This window comes from Nomascus leucogenys, chromosome 2, assembly GCF_006542625.1.
Source record: "Nomascus leucogenys isolate Asia chromosome 2, Asia_NLE_v1, whole genome shotgun sequence".
In the NCBI taxonomy this organism is placed as follows: Eukaryota; Metazoa; Chordata; class Mammalia; order Primates; family Hylobatidae; genus Nomascus; species Nomascus leucogenys.
In genome coordinates, this window is record NC_044382.1 from 140,628,578 (window position 1) to 140,649,884 (window position 21,307).

A 21,307-nucleotide genomic window follows, 5' to 3' on the forward strand; every position below is an offset into this window, starting at 1 on the left:
GGACTGGTTTATCCACCTGGGGTCTCCCATAGGTGTTGCTTATGCTGCTGGTAGTTTCTCTCCTAAGCTTCACTCACCATTCTGGCAAACAGGGCTGTAGTGAACACTTTCTTCATATTGTGTAAGTCTTGGGGAGACAGAACTCCCCCTCCTGCTTTGAAAGCCAGCCCAGTCACAGTACAGGCCTGAAACCTGGACTTAATCAATTTGATGCTTCTTCCAGAAGCCGGGACTCTTATGTGAGTAAAAGAGAGACACTGGGACAGGTGAGAAATGATCACGAGTCAGGGTGCGCAAGGACAGTAACAATCCCGGCCCGTCCCTTGCTCTTGCTGGGCAGCCTCCTTTGTTCTTATTTTCACAGCCTGGTTCTCCAGCCTTCTAGTCAATTCTGTGAACCACTAGGTCTCCTCCCAATACATTCCTTTTTTGCATGAGTCAGGCAGAGCTGCTTGCTATTGTTTGAAACGAATAAGTTTCTAATGTGGAGTCAAGACACCTTTTTCATACAGGGAGGCAAGAGGAAAATCCAGCCTGTTGAGATTTGGGTGTTGAGAGCTGCCCTTTCCCTGGGAACAGCAACTACTAGCAAAGAGGGCAAGAGAGATTTCCATAGCTGCCCCAGGGTTCAGGGGAGGCAGTCTCTCTGCCCTTTGATGTTGCTGGAAATCCTCTAACAACGCTTATACAATCTCAAAACTAGCAACTCAGGAAAGAGGATAAAGCAGTGCAAGAGAAATACAAAGCAGGCAAGTTCCTGGTTCAAAGTCATAAACATTTGCCATAAAAATGAGAACAAGATTTCCCTTGATAAACAAAACAAAGGCAAGAAAATGTGGAGATTGGCTGCTTTTTCCTCTTGCTGTACTAAGGAGGGTTGACCTTGATTCTACCTTTTCTTTGCTCGACAGCATAGGCAAAAAGACTAAGCTGAAGTCAGGCCAGGGAGGAGACATAGGCTTCCATCCCATAGTTACCCCAACAGGGGACTGGGTGTGTCCTGAAGTTTCCTTTTTTCTTCCTTTCTCCATTAGCAAATGTCCCTGATAAGAACCCCTCATGATGCTGAGTTACATGACCCCTGAGCCAAGTATCACCTCACCAGTGAAGCCTTCTTTGATATCCCCAGGTAGAGTTCATTGTTTCCGGCCCTACATAATACTACATTGTAGAGTATGTGGTCATTTAGTTGTCTGTCTGCCTCACTAGACCTATAGTGAGGGCTTTGACGGAAAGGACTATGCCTGGCAGTACCAGACTCAGAAGTAATCTCAGAGTTTGTTGAATAAATGAATGTGGGAGACCTGACTTCATGTGAACAGCTGTGTCATTCCTCTATTCTGTGAGTTCACAGTTGATAGCAACATGCCAAGAATGGCCTTGGCCTCCAGGCCCCGTATGTGTGTTGGTGGGGGGTATGGGAGTGGGAGAGTCCATGCAAACAGCATTTAAGGCACTAAATGGCCCTCCTAGGGAAGTGATTAAATTGAATAAAAGGACTTATTTAATTAGCAAGCAATTATTGAGTGTTCATGTACCAGTTGGCCCACACTTAAGGTAAGAGGCAGTGAACACATGTCCTAGGAGCCAGAAAGGAAATCAGCAGTACTCCTTCCACCGAGAGCCATTGCTGACAACCCCTCTGCCCTGGCATCAGCCAGGGCCCGATGGCTCTCCATGAGCAGACTCACTGTCAGTGCTCACTTGGGGAACTGACTTTTTTGTTTAACTTTTTACGGGCTTTCTGGCAAAAACCAGAAAGCCTGCTAGACAAAGTCTAACAGCTATAACACTGGGAACCAACTCTTTTTTTTTTTTTTTTTTTTTTTGAGACAGAGTCTTGCCCCATTGCCCAGGCTGGAGTGCAGTGGTGCAATCTCGGCTCACTGCAACCTCCGCTTCCTGGACTCAAGTGATTCTCCTGCTTCAGCCTTCCAAGTGGCTGGGATTACAGGCATGAGCAACCATGCCTGGCTAATTTTTTGTACTTTTGGTAGAGACAAGGTTTCACCATGTTGGTCCCAAACTCCTGACCTCAAGTGATCCACCCTCCTTGAACCAACTTTCAAAAAAACATTAGACCCTGGGCCTGTCATTTCCTTCAGGTCACCACACTTCCTATATCACTCTCTCCTCTTGGTGGTTTTGACAAAAAGATGTGACTTGCCATATCCGAAGAGGCTGCTTTCTTTTCAGAGCAGATTTCTTTGGTCACTCACTTGGGCACAGCAGTGGGAGGTCTAGGGAGGTGCTGCCATGAATGGAAGCAAGGACTTTCAAGAGAGTTCATTTGGACCCCATTTTTTTTTTTTTTGGCAGAGTTTCACTCTTGTCACCCAGGTTGGAGTACAGTGGCACGATCTCAGCTCACTGCAACCTTTGCCTCCCAGGTTCAAGTGATTCTTCCGCCTCAGCTTCCCGAGTAGCTGAGATCACAGGCATGCACCACCATGCCAGGCTAATTTTAGTATTTTTAGTGGAGATGGGTTTTCACCATGTTGGCCAGGTCGGTCTTGAACTCCTGACCTCAGGTGATCCACCCACCTCAGCCTCCCAAAGTGCTGAGATTACAGGCATGACCCACCGCACCTGGCCTGGATCCTCTTTCTTGGTTCTTGGGATTGGATTAATAACCTTTATTAGTAATGGTGGTAGGTCCTGCTTTATAGTTATTCTGTGAACATGAGTTCTTTTTGAAAACTTTATAAGTGCCTGAAAAGGATTAAAAATAGACTGGGCACAGTGGCTTATGCCTATAATCCCAGCACTTTGGGAGGCCGAGGTGGGCGGATCACCTGAGGTCGGGAGTTTGAGACTAGCCTGACCAACATGGAGAAACCCCGTCTCTACTAAAAATACAAAATTAGCTGGGCATGGTGGCGCTTGCCTATAATCCCAGCTACTCAGGAGGCTGAGGCAGAAGAATCGCTTGAAACTGGGAGGCAGAGGTTGCGGTGAGCCGAGATCTCACCATGGCACTACAGCCTGGGCAACAAGAGTGAAACTCCATCTCAATAATAATAATAATAATAATAATAATAATAATAATAATGCCAAACTGCAACTCTCTGGTCTTCCTGAAATAGTGAATGCTTTCCCTAAATTAGATTTACCTTAGTATGCTTAACAGCTTACAATGCACCAAATAAAAATACAAACAATTCAATTTTTAAAAATAGACTAAGGATTTGAACAGGAAGAATTCGAATTTCTCACAAGAAGATCTAGAAATAGCCAATAAGCACTAAAAAGTTGCTCAACCTCAAATTCAACTCAAAAGCACAATTAGGTACCACTTCATACCCACTAGAATGGCTATAAGACAAAAAGTCAGATAGTAAGTATTGAGGAGGATATGAAGGAACCCTCACGCACTGCTGCTGGGAGTGTAAAATGATACAACTGACTTGGAAAACTGTTTCTCAGTTCACCAAATGATGAAACAGAAAGTTACCATATGACCCAGCAATCCACTCTTCGGTCTATACCTAAGAGAACTGAAAACATATGTTCATGTCAAAACCTGTACGTATGTTTCTATCACCATGATTCATAATAACGAAAAGTGGAAACAACCTAAATGGCCACCAACAGATTAATGAATAAATAAAATCTGGTATCTCTATACAATGGAATATTATTCAGCCATAAAAAGTAATGAAGTGCTGACATGTACTACAACGTGTGGACCTCGAGAACATTATGCTAAGTGAAAGAAAACAGACAAAACCCCACATATTATTCCATGTATATGAAAAGTCCAGAATGGGCAAATCCACAGAGAAAGAAGGGATAAGAAGTGACTATTAAATGGTACGAAGCCTCTTTGGGTGATGACAGAAATGTTCATCTCTAGGCCCCATCTCTAGATAGTGGGATAATTATAAAATCTTGTGACTAGGCTGGGTGTGGTGGCTGAAGCCTGAAATCCCAGCACTTTGGGAGGCTGAGGCATGAAGACTGCTTGAGCACAGGAGTTTGAGACCAGCCTAGGCAACATAATGAGATGCTGTCTCTATTAAAAAAAAAAACTTTTTAATCTTGCGACTATACTAAAGATAACTGAATTTACACTTTTTTTTTTTTTGAGACAGAGTCTCACCCTGTTGCCCAGGCTGGAGTGCAGTGGCGTGGTCTCGGCTTACTGCAGCCTCTCCCTCCCAGGTTCAAGCGATTCTCCTCCCTCAGCCTCCGGAGTAGCTGGGATTACAGGTGCCTGCCACCATTCCCAGTTAATTTTTTTGTATTTTTAGTAGAGACGGGGTTCCATGTTGGCCAGGCTGGTCTGGAGCTCCTGACCTCATGATCTGCCCACCTCGGTCTCCCAAAGCGCTGGGATTACAGGTGTGAGCCACCGTGCAGGGCCTATATTTATTTTTTTTTTTTAGATGGAGTTTCACTCTTGTTGCCCAGGCTGGAGTGCAGTGGCGCGATCTCAGCTCACTGAAACCACCTCTCGGGTTCAAGCAATTCATTCAAGCAATATACACACACACACACACACACACACACAAATATATATATGTATACACGCATATACACACACACACACACACACTTAAGAATTGTCATTGACATTGGCCTATTCTTTATTTTTTTGGAGACAGAGTCTCGCTCTGTCGCCCAGGCTGGTGCAGTGGCGTGATCTCAGATCACTACAACCTCCGCCTCCTGGGTTCAACTGATTCTCGTGCCTCAGCCTCCCAAGAAGCCAGGATTACAAGCACGTGCCACCACAACTGGCTAATTTTTGTATTTTTAGCAGAGACGGGATTTTGCCATGTTAACCAGGCTGGTCTCGAACTCCTGGTCTCAAGCAATCCACCCAACTCAGAGTGGTGGAATTACAGGCATAAGCCACCACACCCGGCCTGATATTGGCCCATTCTTGCTCAAGGTCTTCACATACAAAGCAAGAGATGGCTTCTAAGGGTTCTAACCACTCTGATGTTTTAAGCATGTGTCTACAAATGCAGAAAGGAAGCTCAAGTACTCTAGCACTAAATTACTAATTCAGAGAACCTTCTGCCCATAGACCTAAAGGTATCTTGCAAGCCAGGTGATCTCAGGTTTATTTGTGGGCCACATGTTCAGATGTTCATGTGCCTGCAGATCACATGACTTTTAAAAAATTACCATTGTGTGTAAATTAGTCTACTAATCATTAAAATTAAGAATCTTGGCCAGGCACTGTGGCTACCTGTAATCCCAGCACTTCCGGAGGCCGAGGCGGGAGGATCACCTGAGGTCAGGAGTCCAAGACCAGCCTGGCCAACATGGTGAAACCCCGTCTCTACTAAAAATTCAAAAATTAGCCAGGCGTGGGGGCGGGCTCCTGTAATCCCAGCTACTCAGGAGGCTGAGGCAGGAGAATCGCTTGAAACCAGAAGGTGGAGCCTGCAGTAAGCCAAGACTGCACCATTGCATTCCAGCCTGGACACCCAAGAGCGAAACTCCGTCTCAAAAAAAAAAAAAAAACTTTAGCAGTAATACAAAAGTAGTCTGTTCAAAAGTATATAGCCTAGTGATACCTGTTAACCAACTCTAATCTGATTTGATCACATCATAATGAAAATATTTACATTATCCTCAGAACCTATCAGGTCAAGGCATGTCCCAATCCTGACACCACATTTGTATTTACATGGTACTTCTCAGCTTCACGTTAGCAGTTTCATGAAACAATAAGAACCTTGGCAGAACTAGGTCCAGGTCCTCTGGTGGGCAGAGTATCATCTCCCTGTATTCTGTCAGTTCCTTTGACTTGGATAGGACAGATATTAGACAGCTCTTGAGGACTGCATTCCAAAGGTAGCTGCAGAAAATCAGCACATTTCACAGGTGTCTCAGACTGTGCCTCTCTCCCAAATTGTGCCCATTTTCACCAGGGAGAGCTGCAGTTTATCTTATACCATTCATGATTCCACCATGCTTACGCAGTTCAGTAATGGAAAAGAACTACATTTGGGTTCGAGACCAGAAAGCTAGTTGGGCATGGTGGCATGTGCCTGTTAGGCCCAGCTACTAAGGAGCCCAAGGCAGAAGGATCACTTGAGCCCAGGACTTTAAGCCCAGGCTGGACAACACAGGAAGATTCTGTTTCTCTTTAAAAAGAGAGACAGACAGACAGAGAGACAGAGAAAGCCACTGCATAGGAGGAGGAACTATATTAAGTAATAGCCTGGGCACAGTGGCTCATGCCTGTAATTGCAGCATTTTGGGAGGCCAAGGTGGGTGGATTACTTGAGCTCAGGGGTTTGAGACTAGCCTGGGCAACATAGCAAGACCTCGTCTCAACTTAAAAAAAAAAAAATCAGCTGGGTATGGTGGTGCATGCCTATAGTCCCAGTTACTTGGGAAGCTGAGGCGGGAGGATTGCTTGAGCTCAAGAGATCAAGGCTGCAGTGAGCTGTGATCGTGCCACTTCACTCCAGCTTGGGAGACAGAATGAGACTCTGTCTCAAAAAAAAAAAAAGATAATAAATATATAATGTGTATACGTTAGAAGTATCATGAGCCCTACCTTGGGGCAATATCAGGCAGAGTTTAGAATAAAATCATATGAGGAAGGGACTGTTGTACTGTTCAATAGAAATATGAGCCATATATGTAGTTTTAAGTCAGTTAATAGACATATTTAAGAAGTAGGCCAGGTACAGTGGCTCACGCCTATAATCCCAGCACTTTGGGAGGCCAAGGCAGGTGGGACACCTGAGGTCAGGAGTTTGAGACCAACCTGGCCAACATGATGAAACCCCATCTCTACTAAGAATACAAAAAAAATTAGCTGGGCATGATGGCAGATGCCTGTAACCCCAGCTACTCAGGGGGCTGAGGCAGGAGAATTGCTTGAACCCAGAAGGCAGAGGTTGCAGTGAGATCATGCCACTGCACTGCAGCCTGGGCAACAGAGCTAGACCCCATCTTAAAAAAAAATAGGAAAAAGGGCTGGGCACGGTGGCTCATGCCTGTAACCCCAGCACTTTGGGAGGCTGAGGCCGGTGGATCACTTGAAGCCAGGAGTTTGAGACCAGCCTGGCCAGCATGGTGAAACCCAGTCTCTACTAAAAATACAAAAAAATTAGCAGGGCGTGGTGGCTCGTGCCTATAATACCAACTACTTGGGAGGCTGAGATGGGAGAATCGCTTGAACTCAGAAGGCAAAGGTTGCCGTGAGCCAAGATTGTGCCACTGCCCTCCAGCCTGAGCAACAGAGAGACACCCTGTCTCCAAATAAATACATACATAAACGAATAAGTAAATAAAGTAGGCCAGGCACGGTGGCTCACATCTATAATCCTAGCACTTTGGGAGGCCAAGGTGGGCAGACCATCTGAGGTCAGCAGTTCAAGACCAGCCTGGCCAATATGGTGAAACCCCATCTCTACTAAAAATAGAAAAAATTAGTCAGACGTGGTGGTGGATGTTTGTGACCCCAGCTACTCAGGAGGCTGAGGCAAGAGAATCGCTTCAACCCGGGAGGGGGAGGTTGCAGTGAGCCAAGATTGTGCCACTGCACTCCAGCTTGGGCAACAGAGTAAGACGCTGTCTCAAAACTAAATAGTAAAAAGAAACAGGGGAAACTAACTTATATCTTAAATATATGCAACTATTTAATATATCCAAATAGACCCAATATATCAAAATATTATTTCACCATGTAATCAATAGAGATATTTTATTATTTTTTTTTTTTGGAGATAGAGTCTTGCTATGTCACCTAGAGTTCAGTGGTGCAAACACAGCTCACTACAGGCTCATGCCACCACACCTGGTTAATTTTTATTTTTATTTTTTTAGAGACAGGGTCTCACTATATTGCCCAGGGTGGTCTTGAACTCTTGGGCTCCAGCGATCCTCCTGCCTCATCTTCCCAAAGTGCTGGGATTACAGGTGTGAGACACCATGCCCAGCCTACATTATTTTCTTCATATTTCATCAGTCTTTTTCCACAAAGTAATTTTTATTATGCCACTGTGCAGGTAAGGAAACTAAGAGAGGTCAAGTTCAGCATCTCAGAACTATTACATGGTAGAGCCTGGACTCAGATCCAGATATCTCTGACTCCAAAATCCTTGCTTGCTCATAAACTCCCATTATACTTTTTTTTTGAGACAGAGTCTTGCTCTGCCACCCAGCTTGGAGTACAGTGGAGCAATGATGGCTCATTGCAGTCCCAACCTTCTGGGCTGAAGCAATCCTCCCATCTCAGCCACCCAAGTAGCTGGGACGACAGGCACACGCCACCATGCCCAGCTAATTTTTGTATTTTTTGTAGAGACATGGTTTCACCATATTGCCCAGGCTGGTCTCCAACTCCTGGGCTCAAGCAATCCATCCGTCTTGGTGTCCCAAAATGTATCAACAAGACAAAAACCCATATGAATCTCTTCTCAAGCATTTAAAACACTCTTTTTTTTTTTTTTTTTTTTTTTGAGACAGAGTCTGGCTCTGTCGCCCAGGCTGGAGTGCAGTGGTGCAATCTCGGCTCACTGCAAGCTCCGCCTCCCGGGTTCACGCCATTCTCCTGCCTCAGCCTCTCCGAGTAGCTGGGACTACAGGCGCCCGCCACCACGCTCGGCTAATTTTTTTTGTATTTTTAGTAGAGACGGGGTTTCACCGTGGTCTAGATCTCCTGACCTCGTGATCCACCCGCCTCGGCCTCCCAAAGTGCTGGGATTACAAGCGTGAGCCACCGCGCCCGGCCAAGCATTTAAAACACTCTTCCTTGGCAAGGAACAGTGGCTCACACCTGTAATCCCAACACTTTGGGGGGCCGAAGTGGGTGGATCACAAGGTCAGGTGTTTGAGACCAGCCTGATCAACATGGTGAAACCCTGTCCCTACTTAAAAAAAAAAAAAAAAAAATTAGCCAGGTGTGGTGGCGCACGCTTGTAGTCCCAGCTGCTCAGGAGGCTGAGGCAGGAGAATCGCTTGAACCTGGGAGACGGGCGTTGCAGTGAGCCAAGATCACGCCACTGCACTCCAGCCTGGGTAACAGAGACTCCGTCTCAAAAAATAAATAAATAAATAAAAATTAAAAAAACACTGTTCCTCATGACGAAACCAGCATAGCTTGTTGTGGGCTTACTTTGGTATGGGATTTCTCAACATAGTTGGACACACTGCCGGGGCTGATGTCTCTGTTGTGACAATTTCACTCCGGCACAGCATTTGTGGGGTATTCTTTGGAAAGAGATGGGACTGCCAAGGCTTTTACAAAAAAACCCTCTCTTCCGTGAAAATTCTCAAATGTGGCGGTGAGCAGATATGTTCACAAAGCATCTGAATTCATGCACAGACAAATGCTCTGCATAGAAATTGTGACTAAGTCTACAGCCATACCACCCTGAACACGCCCGATCTCATCTGATCTCAGAAACTAAGGAGGGTCGGGCCTGGTTAGTACTTGGATGGGAGAAATTGTGAATAAATTTCACAATTGGAGAACATAAAGATCTTTTGTTTGCAGAGGTCGGAGATTAAAATTTGAATGTGTGAAACTGCCAATAGTTTGGTAAATACATCAGCCCACCAGCAGCCTTCAAAGGGAATTGAAACCATTTGTAAAAATCAGTGAGGTGGGCAATGTGTGGGCGTGTGGGTTTTCCATGGAGGGAATAGATTTATGCTACATGCATAAATCTCTGATAAAAGACTTCATACATCTTTGAAAACTGGTAATATTTTATAGTTACAGCTCATCTCAATTTTGACTACACACATTTTAAATGCTCAGTAGCTACACGTGACTAGTGACAACTGTACTGGACAGCACAGCTTCAGAGCATGTTAGCTGTGGGAATAATAAAAGCAGTGCTTAGTGAGAATTGACTTTGGTAGGCATTGTTCTGAGCTCTTTCCAGGTATTAACTTGTTAATCCTCACAACTCTATGAAGTAGGTATTATCATCTTGTTTTACAGAGAAGGAAAGTGAGTTTCAGAGAGGTGAGCTTATTTGCCCAAAGTCATAGCGAAGGTAGTTTCAGAGCTTGTGCTTTTAACTATTCTACTAAACTCCCTGGGGCCTGCCTACTATTTCTGTCTCTAGTATGGTCTTAATAAGTGGTAATAAACCAAGTGCTACTCTGTTGGGAATATTTTTTATTTTGTTGGAGAAAGATCTGATAAGGTGGAGTCATGAACTCTTCAGGTCCAGGAAGTGCTAAATGTGGGGCATCAACTCAGTAAATCTCCAAGATTCCTTAATCTCTACAACCCTGTTTCAGCCCTTTACAAATATTTCACAAACTGGCAATGTTCAAGGGCACAAACACAATGAAACTTGTGATGCTAATCACTTTCTTCTCTAATCATGCAATGATTTGCAAAGTTCACAGCACAATTTTCCTGGAGAATGATGCAATGGAAGCTGAGCATACTAGCCTTTTGACTTCAATAAACTGTGAAACCTGTTTGTCCATTTTCTAAAGATAAAATTGAAACCCATTTTCCTACACTTAGACAAAACTTCAGATTACTTATTCCAAGTGATTTAGCCCTGCTAGTTAATATTATCTAATGAGGTAGTTTTAAATGTCAAATATTATATACAGTTGAAATGTTGGATGTTCTCCTGCCTTAGGAATATTCCTACTTTCCTTACCCAAAACTGATAGAAGGATGAGATGGAAAAATTTAAGGATGCTATCAAAGAACATGCAGCAAATTATTTGTAGGTCACAAAGGGATTGCAAATTGCTGTAGACTTTTCTTATTCATTTTCTCTAAGCAGAGGTCTGGACAAGGACTTTACATAGTACTTTAACGAGCACCTCTTTTTGACTTGGAGAACTGAGCACGTGCATTTATCTCTACTTCTTCACACTAACGTTAGAGCAAGTGAACATCAAATATACCCATGAGGACAAAGAATAAGGGAGGAGAGAACAACAGATGAGTGTGAACAGAGTTTCAGAAGTTAGAAACTGGCTAGAAGAGTGAGCAGTTAGGAAAAAGCGAAACCTAGACCTGTTGGGGATGGGAATGTCAATGAGAAGCAAATGAGTCAGGCCTCAGACGCTGGGGAAGCTCAGGATCCATGTACCATGTATCACGCCATGTACCATGTATCATGCCATGTATGGAAAACAGGGGACCAGCTGTGACTGTCAGCTGAATCTTTACATGGAACAACTGGGCCCTTATGTACACTCTCATCCCAAGCAGCTAGATGACTACCCCTCTCCCAACTAACAAGAGACCGGGAGTTGATTCTGTGGGAGAGTTTCAATCAAAGACGTTCCAGGCAAATAAACTCCAGGCATGGTGGATGTTGGGGAAAGCGATACACTATTGGGGAAAAAAGGTGAACTGTTCACTGTGAATGATGAGATCTTAGCTTGCATTGCTGGGCTGTAAAGCCACTAGTAGCTAAGTGTGTATCTTTGCCCCATCTTTTTCCCACCAGAAGATTGGATAATTCTTCTGTGGAGAAACCTATAGAAATTGATAGGAGCTTCAAACCACAGGGCACTAACACCTCTTCTGACACAGAGCTTCCAACGGCTTTTCTAGGGCCTTATAAGTAGACAACAAAAGACTTTTGAAAAAAGCTTCTACCATGAAAGGTAAAGGCCAAAATAAATAAAAACTCAAATGAATAAATGCAAGAAGAAAATTTCAAAAAAGTTGTAATTAAGAAACACTTCATTTGGATGGAACTATAAAGCCAAAGAATGGGCTAAGTTGTATCCTTTCATTTCACTCGATAAACTTGTATTTCTTCTCTTATTAGAAGGTTGCCACCCTTTCACTTCAGAGATAAGCCAAATAAGAAAAAGCCATGAAAATAAATTCCAAGTTTTTTTCACTTCTCTGCACCCCCATCTCCACTGCCATAGTCCAAAGCAGCAGCATCTTTCACCTGAACGATGACAACGGCCCCTTCAATAGGTCTCCCTGCTTCAGACTAGTCCCTGCCAAACAATACTACATAGAACATTTAGAATGATTTTTTTTTTTTTTTTTTGAGACTCTGTTGCCCGGACTGGAGTACAGTGATGCGATCACAGCTTACTGCAGCCTTGACTGCCTGGGCTCAAGCAATTCCCCTACCTCAGCCTCCCAAGGTGTTGGGACCACAGATGTGTACCACCCACCTGGGATTTTTTTTTTTTTTTTTTTTTTTTTTTGTAGAGATGAGGTCTCCCTGTGTTGCCCAAGCTGGTGTCAAACTCCTGGGCTCAAGCAATCCACCCACTTCAGCCTCCCAAAGTGTTGGGATGACAGGCATGAGCCACCACACCGGGCCAGAATGATCTATTTAAAAAAAAAAAAAAAAGAGGCTGGGCACAGTGGCTCATGCCTGTCAACCCAGCACTTTGGGAGGCTGAGGCAGGCCTTGACCTGGGAGGTCAAGGATGCAGTGAGTCAAAATCATGCCACTGCCCTGTACTAGTCAGTTCAAAACCAGCCTGGTCAACATGGTGAAACCCCATCTCTACTAAGAATACAAAAAAATTAGCTGGGAATGGTGGCACATGCCTGTAGTCCCAGCTGCTCGGGAGGCTGAGGTAGGAGAATTGCTTGAACCCGGGAGATGGAGGTTGCAGTGAGCCCTTATCGCGCCACTGCACTCCAGCCTGGGTGACAGAATAAGAGTCTGTCTCAAAAAAAAGAAGAAAAGAAGAGAATCCAACCATTTCAGGCCCTTGATTAAACATTCTCAAAGGCTTTCTTTAGAACTTGGAATACAAATCTAATGCCTGGCCAGGCGTGGTGGCTCATGCCTATAATCTTAGCACTTTGGGAAGCTGAGGCAGGTGGGTCACTTGAGCTCAGGAGTTCGAGGGCAACTTGGCCAACATGGCAAAACTCATCTCTGCTAAAAATACAAAAATTAGCTGGGCATGGGGGCATGTGCCTGTAGTCTCAGCTACTCAGGAGGCTGAGGCAGGAGAATCACTTGAACCCAGTAGGCAGAGGTTGCAATGAGCCGAGATTGCGCCACTGCACTCCAGCCTGGGTGACAGAGTGAGACTCCATATTAAAAAACAAAAACAACAAAACAAACAAACAGAAAACAACTAATGCCTGGCCAGGCGCAGTGGCTCACACCTGTAATCCCAGTACTTTGGGAGGCCGAGGCAGGTGGATCACTTGAGGCCAGAAGTTTGAGACCAGCCTGGTCAACATGTTGAAACCCCCTTTCTACTAAAAATACAAAAATTAGCCGGGCATGGTGGTTCACGCCTGTAATCCCTGTAAGGATCGCTTGAACCTGGGAGGTCATGTCTGCAGTGAGTCAACATCATGCCACTGCACTCCAGCCTGGGTGACAAAGTGAGACCCTGCCTCAATAAATAAATACATAAATAAATCTAATGCCCTTGTACTGGCCAACAAGGTCTGGTATCATCAAGTCTCTATGCTCCTTCAACCTCTCCCACTCCACTTGCCATTCCACCCATTCCTTCTCCCCCCACCACATGCCAGCCACATCCAGCTCTTTCTGTTCCTAGAACACAAGGTTGTTCTCCCCTCAGGCCTTAGCCTAGAGGTTCCTGAATATGACTGTTTTTTTTTTTTGTCTGTGTCCCCACACTGTAACAAAAGCTCCATGACAGCAAATATCATGTCTATCTTATTTTCCATCAGACCATCTACAAGGATACCTGACACGTAGTGTGCGCCCAATAAATATTGAATAAATTAAATCATAGTACAGAAGCCTCAGAGTTTCAAGGGAGAGGTGAAACAACGTAAAATGAAAAAAATATTGAACCATTAAGCAAATTCCATCAGGGAATATAAAAGCTTTATTGATGTTAGAATCAGTATTTCCCTCGGACCAAGTAGGTTTCAATGTCAAAAATTCTATTTTATCAATGTCAATATCCTGGTTGTGATATTATGCTGTAGTTTTGCAAGACTGAACGAATTGGATAAGAGATACACAGGATCTCTCTATTATTTATTTCATGTAAATTCACAGTTATCTGTTTTAGTATATTATTTGGTATCTAAATTTACTAAATTATTTATATTACTTAGTATGTTATTTTAATATCTCTGCTAAAATAAAAAGTTTAAACAATTCTAATCAAAGGTAAGATCATTTAGTATTCACCCAGCCTGCTTTTGCAGTGCCACCCCAAAATGTATTCCTCTATACAATGTTCCGCAGAAACGAATGCTCACTGATGGAACTTAGGGTCATAGAGGAAGCCTCCATAGCTGGTAGCTGATATCCTTCTCTGGGAGCTAAAAACATCAAACTGTTCTTAACCACACACAGCGCCTGGTCCATAGTCAGTGTTCAATAAATATTTGTTCAATGAGCTAATTATTTGAGAAAGCCAAAATGACATCCACGCACAGGTTGTGAACTCTTATAACACTGACTGTTATTCCAGCATGGGAAGATACCAGCATCAAAGACAGGTCTATAAATGACTGTGTACTGTTCACAAAGCCCCTATTACTCTTAAAGGATTAAGATTCCCAAAATGTACAATTGACACTTATCCACCTATGTCTAGTTACTCAATTCTCTGATACACAAAAATTTTTTAAATAAAATTCTTTGATACAAATTGCATTACATACTAAGGTAGGACAAGGAAATACTCTGGTAAGCCATGTATAAGATCCTGCTCTTTAAATAGATACTGAAATAGTCCTGATCTTATTAACAAGCCCTTTCCAAAAATCGACTAGTAAATGTGTGGTTTGGGAAGGACAACTGTATCAGGAAGTAGCTACCCACATGAAGAGGCCCTATTTAACTTCTCAATTATGGTAAAGGATGAAGTGCCTGCATCTCCTGGTTGTGTTTATATTTTGTTTCTATTTAGAGAACAGTTAATGGGTTAAGCAGCATAGTTGTCTATTGTATCCATTTAGCTAATCTAAATACCTAAAATATTTTTGGGTCTTACATCCTCTAAAAGAACATCTTGAAAATTTTAATTTCACTTCACTTATTACTTTATAAGTTACAATCCTTACAAAGTTAAACATTAAAATTGACTACATAAAAATTTTTTGTTTTTTAAATTTTTATTTTTCATTAAAATTGACTACATAAAATTTTATATAAACCAAGTTCTTCTGTCTGAACATTTTTCATTCCCTTCTACCCCATGAAAGAGCAATTTTTTTTCCCACAGACTGTCTAAACTGCACTCTAAACCAAGTCCAGTAGCTGCTGCCCTTGAAGCTGATTAGTAAAACACAAAGTATTCAACATAACACAAGAGCTGATTTAAACTGATAAAGGGCAGGAAATTCAGAGCTGAAGGTAAAAGCAGCTCCTGACGTACCCCATTGTTTCTTGGCATACTAAAGCACTCATCACATTAAGTGACCTCATATCTCATCTGGACTAAATACCAAAGCTGAATGCATCTATTTAAGGCAGATGTAGCTTCATCCTTAAATTTCCAGATTTAAATCACTGTTGTCCTTTCTCATTTGTTTTCTAGAGTGGCAGCTTTTATAAGAGTAACTAAAGAAAATAGGTTTCATATGGGAGAGAGAGTTGAGCGATTAGTATACCCTTGTCAATTGTGTATAAGAGAAACTTTGAAGTTTAAATTTAAAAGATCTATCAGCCTTGACACATTACAGGAATATTAACACTGTCCTATGAGTGAGACTAGATTTACAAATAAAGTCTAAGAAAAAAAATTAAATGTCAAGCTATCATTACTCACCTGTAGCATCAAAACACTATGCAAAAAAAGTTTAGGTAAGTACATTTTAGAATTTACCTGTAAGAATGCCCAATTTTTCTGCTCCTGAATTTTGGCATTGACCCTAATACTTAACTTCTATCAAAATTATCCCTTCATTTTATTTTCTAACTCCCCTGCTTTCTTCTTTTCGAAATCTTCAGATTTCAGACCACATTCATACTCAAGCACAGAACTAGGTCATGCAAAAAATAAATGGAGTTTCACTCTTGTTGCCCAGGCTGGAGTGCAATGACACGATCTTCGCTCACTACAACCTCCACCTCCCAGGTTCAAAGCGATTCTCCTGCCTCAGCCTCCCAAGTAGCTGAGATTACGGGCACACGCCACCAAGCCTGGCTAATTTTTTGAATTTTTAGTAGAGATGGGGTTTCGCCATGTTAGTCAGGCTGGTCTCGAACTCCTGACCTCAAACGATCTGCCAGCCTTGGCCTCCCAAATTGCGGGGATTACAGGCGTGAGCCACTGTGCCTAGCCCATTCCAGATACTTTTTTACTTTTTTTATTTTTAGAGATCGGATCTCACTCCATCCATCGCCCAGGCTGGAGTGCAACGGCACAATCATGGCTCACTGCAGCTTCCACCTCCCAGGCTCATGTAATTCACCCATATCATCCTCCTGAAGAGCTGGGACTACAGGTTGGAGCCATCACGCCTAGCTGATTTTTTGTTGTTGTTGTTAAAGACAGGGGTCTGACTGTATTACCCAGACTGGTCTTGAACTCCTGAACTCAAGAGGTCCTCTCACCTCGGGTTCTATAAATGGTAGGATTAGGCGTGAGCCACCATGCCTGGCCCTTTTTTAACTCTTAAGAATGACATAATTGGCCAGGGATGGTGGCTCATGCCTGTAACCCTACCACGTTTTTTTTTTCCCTTTTTCTAGATGGAGTCTCACTCTGTTGCCCAGACTGGAGTGCAGTGGTGCGATATCTCGGCTCACTGCAGCCTCTGTCTCCCGGGTTCAAGCAGTTCTCCTGCCTCAGCCTCCTGGGTAGCTGGGATTACTGGCACGTGCCACCTTGCCCAGTTAATTTTTGTATTTTTAGTAGAGTCAGGGTTTCACCATGTTGGCCAGGCTGGTCTTGAACTCCTGACCTCAAGTGATCCACCTGCGTTGGCCTCCCAAAGTGCTGGAATTACAGGTATGAGCCACTGCACCTGGCCAGTAACCCTACTACTTTGGGAGGGAGGCGGGAGGATCACTTTAGCCCAGGAGTTTGTGACCAACCTGGGCAACATGGTGAGACCCCATCTCTACTAAAAGTACACAAAATTAGCACTTGCCGATAGTCCCAGCTCCCTGGGAGGCTGAAGTGGGAGGATCACCTGAGCCTGGGAGGTGGAGGCTGCAGTAAGTCAAGATCACGCAACTGCACTCCAGCCTGGGCAACAGAGCAAGACCCTGTCACAAAAAAAAAAAAAAAAAAAAGAGAAAAAGAAAAGAAAATTAAAGATTATTTAAACAATGGAAAACATCTCATGTTCATGAAGTGGAAGACAATATTGCTAAGATGGCAATTCTTCTGAAACTGATCTACAAATTCAATACAATCCCTATCAAAATCCTAGCTTTTTTGCAGAAATTAATGAACTGATTCTAAAATTCGTATGGTTTTGGGAGGGCGCAGGGGCTCATACTTGTAATCCCAGTACTATGGGAGGCCGAGGTGGGTAGATCACTTGAGGCCAGGAGTTGGAGACCAGCCTGGCCAACATAGCAAAACCCCATCTCTACAAAAAATACAAAAATTAGCCAGGCATGAGGGCGCCTGCCTGTAATGCCAGCTACTCCAGAGGCTGAGGTGCGAGAATCGCTTGAACCTGGGAAGTGGAGCTGAGATCATGCCACTGCACTCCAGGCTGGATGACAGAGTGAGAGAGACTGTCTCTTAAAAAAAAAAAAAAAAGTGTGTATCTATCTAATCTATCATCTATCTATCTATCTATCTATCTATCTATCTATCTATCTATCTAGACAGGACTTTGCTCTCTGTCACCCTGGAGTACATAATCATAGCCTCAACCTCCTGAGCTCAAGCAATCCCTGCCTCAGCCTCCTGAATAGCTGTAACTACAGGTGTGTACCACCATACCCAGCTAATTTTTTTAATTTCTTATTTTTTGTAGAGATGATGTCTTACTTTGCTGCCCAGACTGGTCTCAAACTCTTGGATTCAAGCAATCCTCCTGCCTCTGGCTCCCAAAGTGCTGGGATTACAGGTGTGGGCCACCACTCTCTGCCTGGTCAACTGTTTTTTGACAAGAGTACCAAAATAATTCAATAGGAGAAAAAGTCATCTTAACAAATGGTACTGAAACAACTAGATAATCACATGCAAGAGTAAGAGTTGGATCTCTACCTCATACCATATACAAAAATTAACTCAAAATGGATTTGAGACTTAAGTAAAAGTTAAAACTGGAAAACTCTTAGAAGAAAACATAGGGGAAAGATCTTCATGACATTGATTTTACAACCCAAAATTGGATGTGGCAATGATTCCTTGGATATGACACCAAAAGCACAGTCAAAAAATTGAAAAATAGATGTTTTAGATTTAATCAAAATTGACAACTTTTGTGCAAAGGACTATCGAAAGAGTGAAAAGGGGCTGGGTGCAGTGGCTCACGCTTGTAATACCAACACTTTGGGAGGCTGAGGAGGGCAGATTGCTTGAGCTGAGGAGTTCAAGACTAGCCTCGTTGGCCGGGCGTGGTGGCTCATGCCTGTAATCCCAGCATTTTGGGAGGCCGAGGCGGGCAGATCACAAGGTCAGGAGATCGAGACCATCCTGGCTAACACAGTGAAACTCCATCTCTACTAAAAATACAAAAAAAAAAGTAGCCAGGAATGGTGGCACTTGCCGATAGTCCCAGCTCCCTGGGAGGTTGAAGTGGAAGGATCACCTGAGCCTGGGAGGTGGAGGCTGTAGCAAGTTGAGATCACGCAACTGCACTCCAGCCTGGGCAACAGTGAGACTCCGTCTCCAAAAAAAAAAAAAAAAAAAAAAAGACCAGCCTGGCAACATGGTGAAACCCATCTCTACACACACGCATGTGCACACACACACACAGTGAAAAGGTAACCCAAAGAATAAGAAAATATATTTAAAAGTGGATAGGGCTGGCTGTGGCGTCTCACGCTTGTAATCCCAGCACTATGGGAGGCTGAGGCAGGCAGATTACTTGAGGTGAGGAGTTTGAGACCAGCCTGGCCAATGTGGTGAAATCCCATCTCTACCAAAAATACAAAAATTAGCCAGGCCTGGTGGCACACGCCTGTAATCCCAGCTACTCGGGAGGCTGAGACACGAAAATTGCTTGAACCCAGGAGGTGGGGGTTGCAGCGAGCCGAGATGGCGCCACTGCATTCCAGCCTGGGTGACAGAGAGAGACTGAGTAGACATTTCTCCAAAGAAGATACACAAATGGTTGGTAAACACATGAAGAAATACTCATCATCAATTATTAGGGAAATGCAAATCCAAACCACAATGAAGCTACTCTGCCCATGGAGTAACTATTCTTTTACTTTTCTAAAAGTAATAAATAAACAAAAAACAACCAAACACACAATGAGATGCCATTTCACAGCCATTAGGATAGCTATTTTATATAAAAAATATATATATTTAAAAAGCAAATAAAATTACAAGTGCTGGCTATGAGGTAGAGAAATTAGAATACTTGTAAATTGCTGGTAGAAATGTAAAATGCCACAGCCACAAAGAATTACCACGTGATCCCACAGTTCCATTTCTAGGAATAGATCCAAATGAACTGAAAGCAGAGATTCTAACAGATATTTGTAAACCAATGTTCAGCCAAAAAACACATGAAGAAATGATCATCATCACTGGCCATCAGAGAAATGCAAATCAAAACCACAGTGAGATACCATCTCACACCAGTTAGAATGGCCATCATTAAAAAATCAGGAAACAACAGGTGCTGGAGAGGATGTGGAGAAATAGGAACACTTTTACACTGTTGGTGGGACTGTAAACTAGTTCAACCATTGTGGAAGTCAGTGTGGCGATTCCTCAGGGATATCGAACTAGAAATACCATTTGACCCAGCCATCCCATTACTGGGTATATACCCAAAGGACTATAAATCATGCTGCTATAAAGACACATGCACACGTATGTTTATTGCGGCACTATTCACAATAGCAAAGACTTGGAACCAACCCAAATGTCCAACAACAATAGACTGGATTAAGAAAATGTGGTACATATACACCATGGAATACTATGCAGCCATAAAAAATGATGAGTTCGTGTCCTTTGTAAGGACATGGATGAAACTGGAAACCATCATTCTCAGTAAACTATCGCAAGGACAAAAAACCAAACACCGCATGTTCTCACTCATAGGTGGGAACTGAACAATGAGAACTCATGGACACAGGAAGGGGAACATCACGTTCCGGGGACTGTTGTGGGGTGGGGGGAGGGGGGAGGGACAGCATTAGGAGATGTACCTAATGCTAAATGATGAGTAAATGGGTGCAGGAAATCAACATGGCACATGGATACATGTGTAACAAACCTGCACATTGTGCACATGTACCCTAAAACCTAAAGTATAATAAAAAAAAAAACCAATGTTCATAGCAGCATTATTCACAATAGCTAAAAGGTAGAAACAATTCAAGTGTCCATTGATAGATAAACAAAATGTGGTATGAATACAATGGATTATTCAGCCTTAATGAGGAATGAAATTCTGATATATGCTACAACATGAATGAGCCTTGAAAACATTATGCTAAGTGAAGTAAGTCAGAGATAAAAGGACAAATATTGAATGATTCACTTATAGAAAGTACCTAGAACAAGCAAATTTGTAGAACTATAATAGAATAGTGGTTACTAGAAGAAAAAAATGAACATTTTTAAATTAATTAACTTATTTTGAGATGGAATCTAGCTCTGTCGCCCAGGCTGGAGTGCAGTGGCACAATCTCGGCTCATTGCAAGCTCCGCCTCCCAGGTTCACGACATTCTCCTGCCTCAGCCTCCCCAATAGCTGGGACTAGAGGCTCATGGCACCACACCCAGCTAATCTTTGTATTTTTTGTGGAGACAGTTTTGCAATGTTGCCCAGACTGGGATTTTTTTAATGGGTAACATTGCAAAACCCTGTCTGTTGCCCAAGCTGGGATTTTTTTTTTTTTTTTCTTAACTCTACATGGGTAGAGTTTCAGATTGGAATGATGAAAAAGTTCGAGATATAGTGATGGTTGGAAATCAGTGTGAATGTATTTAATGCCACCGACTTGTATACTTAAAAATAGTTAAGATAGTAAAATGTTGTTATATATATTTTATAATAACAAAAAGGTAACCTACAGAGTGAGAAAATATTTGAAAATTGTGTAAGAAATTTATATCTAGAATACATAACTCTTACAACTCAATAAACGTAACAATTAGAAAATGGGCAAAGGATCTTAATAGACATTCTTCAAAAAAGATATACAAATGGCTAATAAGCAAATGAAGAGGTGCTTAACATCATTAATTATCCAGAGAATGCAAATCAAAACCACAATGAGATACCATTTCACACCCACTTGGATAGCTAGAATAAAACAGT

The 21,307-nt window shown here is 42.9% G+C and overlaps 1 non-coding gene across 1 annotated transcript; it reads right to left on the reverse strand.

Annotated features, from left to right (window-relative positions):
- Positions 1-1,735: 1,735 nt before the first annotated feature.
- Positions 1,736-1,795, reverse strand: LOC115831857. Its single transcript, XR_004027348.1, has one exon. It is a non-coding gene; the product is annotated as a U7 small nuclear RNA (small nuclear RNA).
- Positions 1,796-21,307: the final 19,512 nt, after the last annotated feature.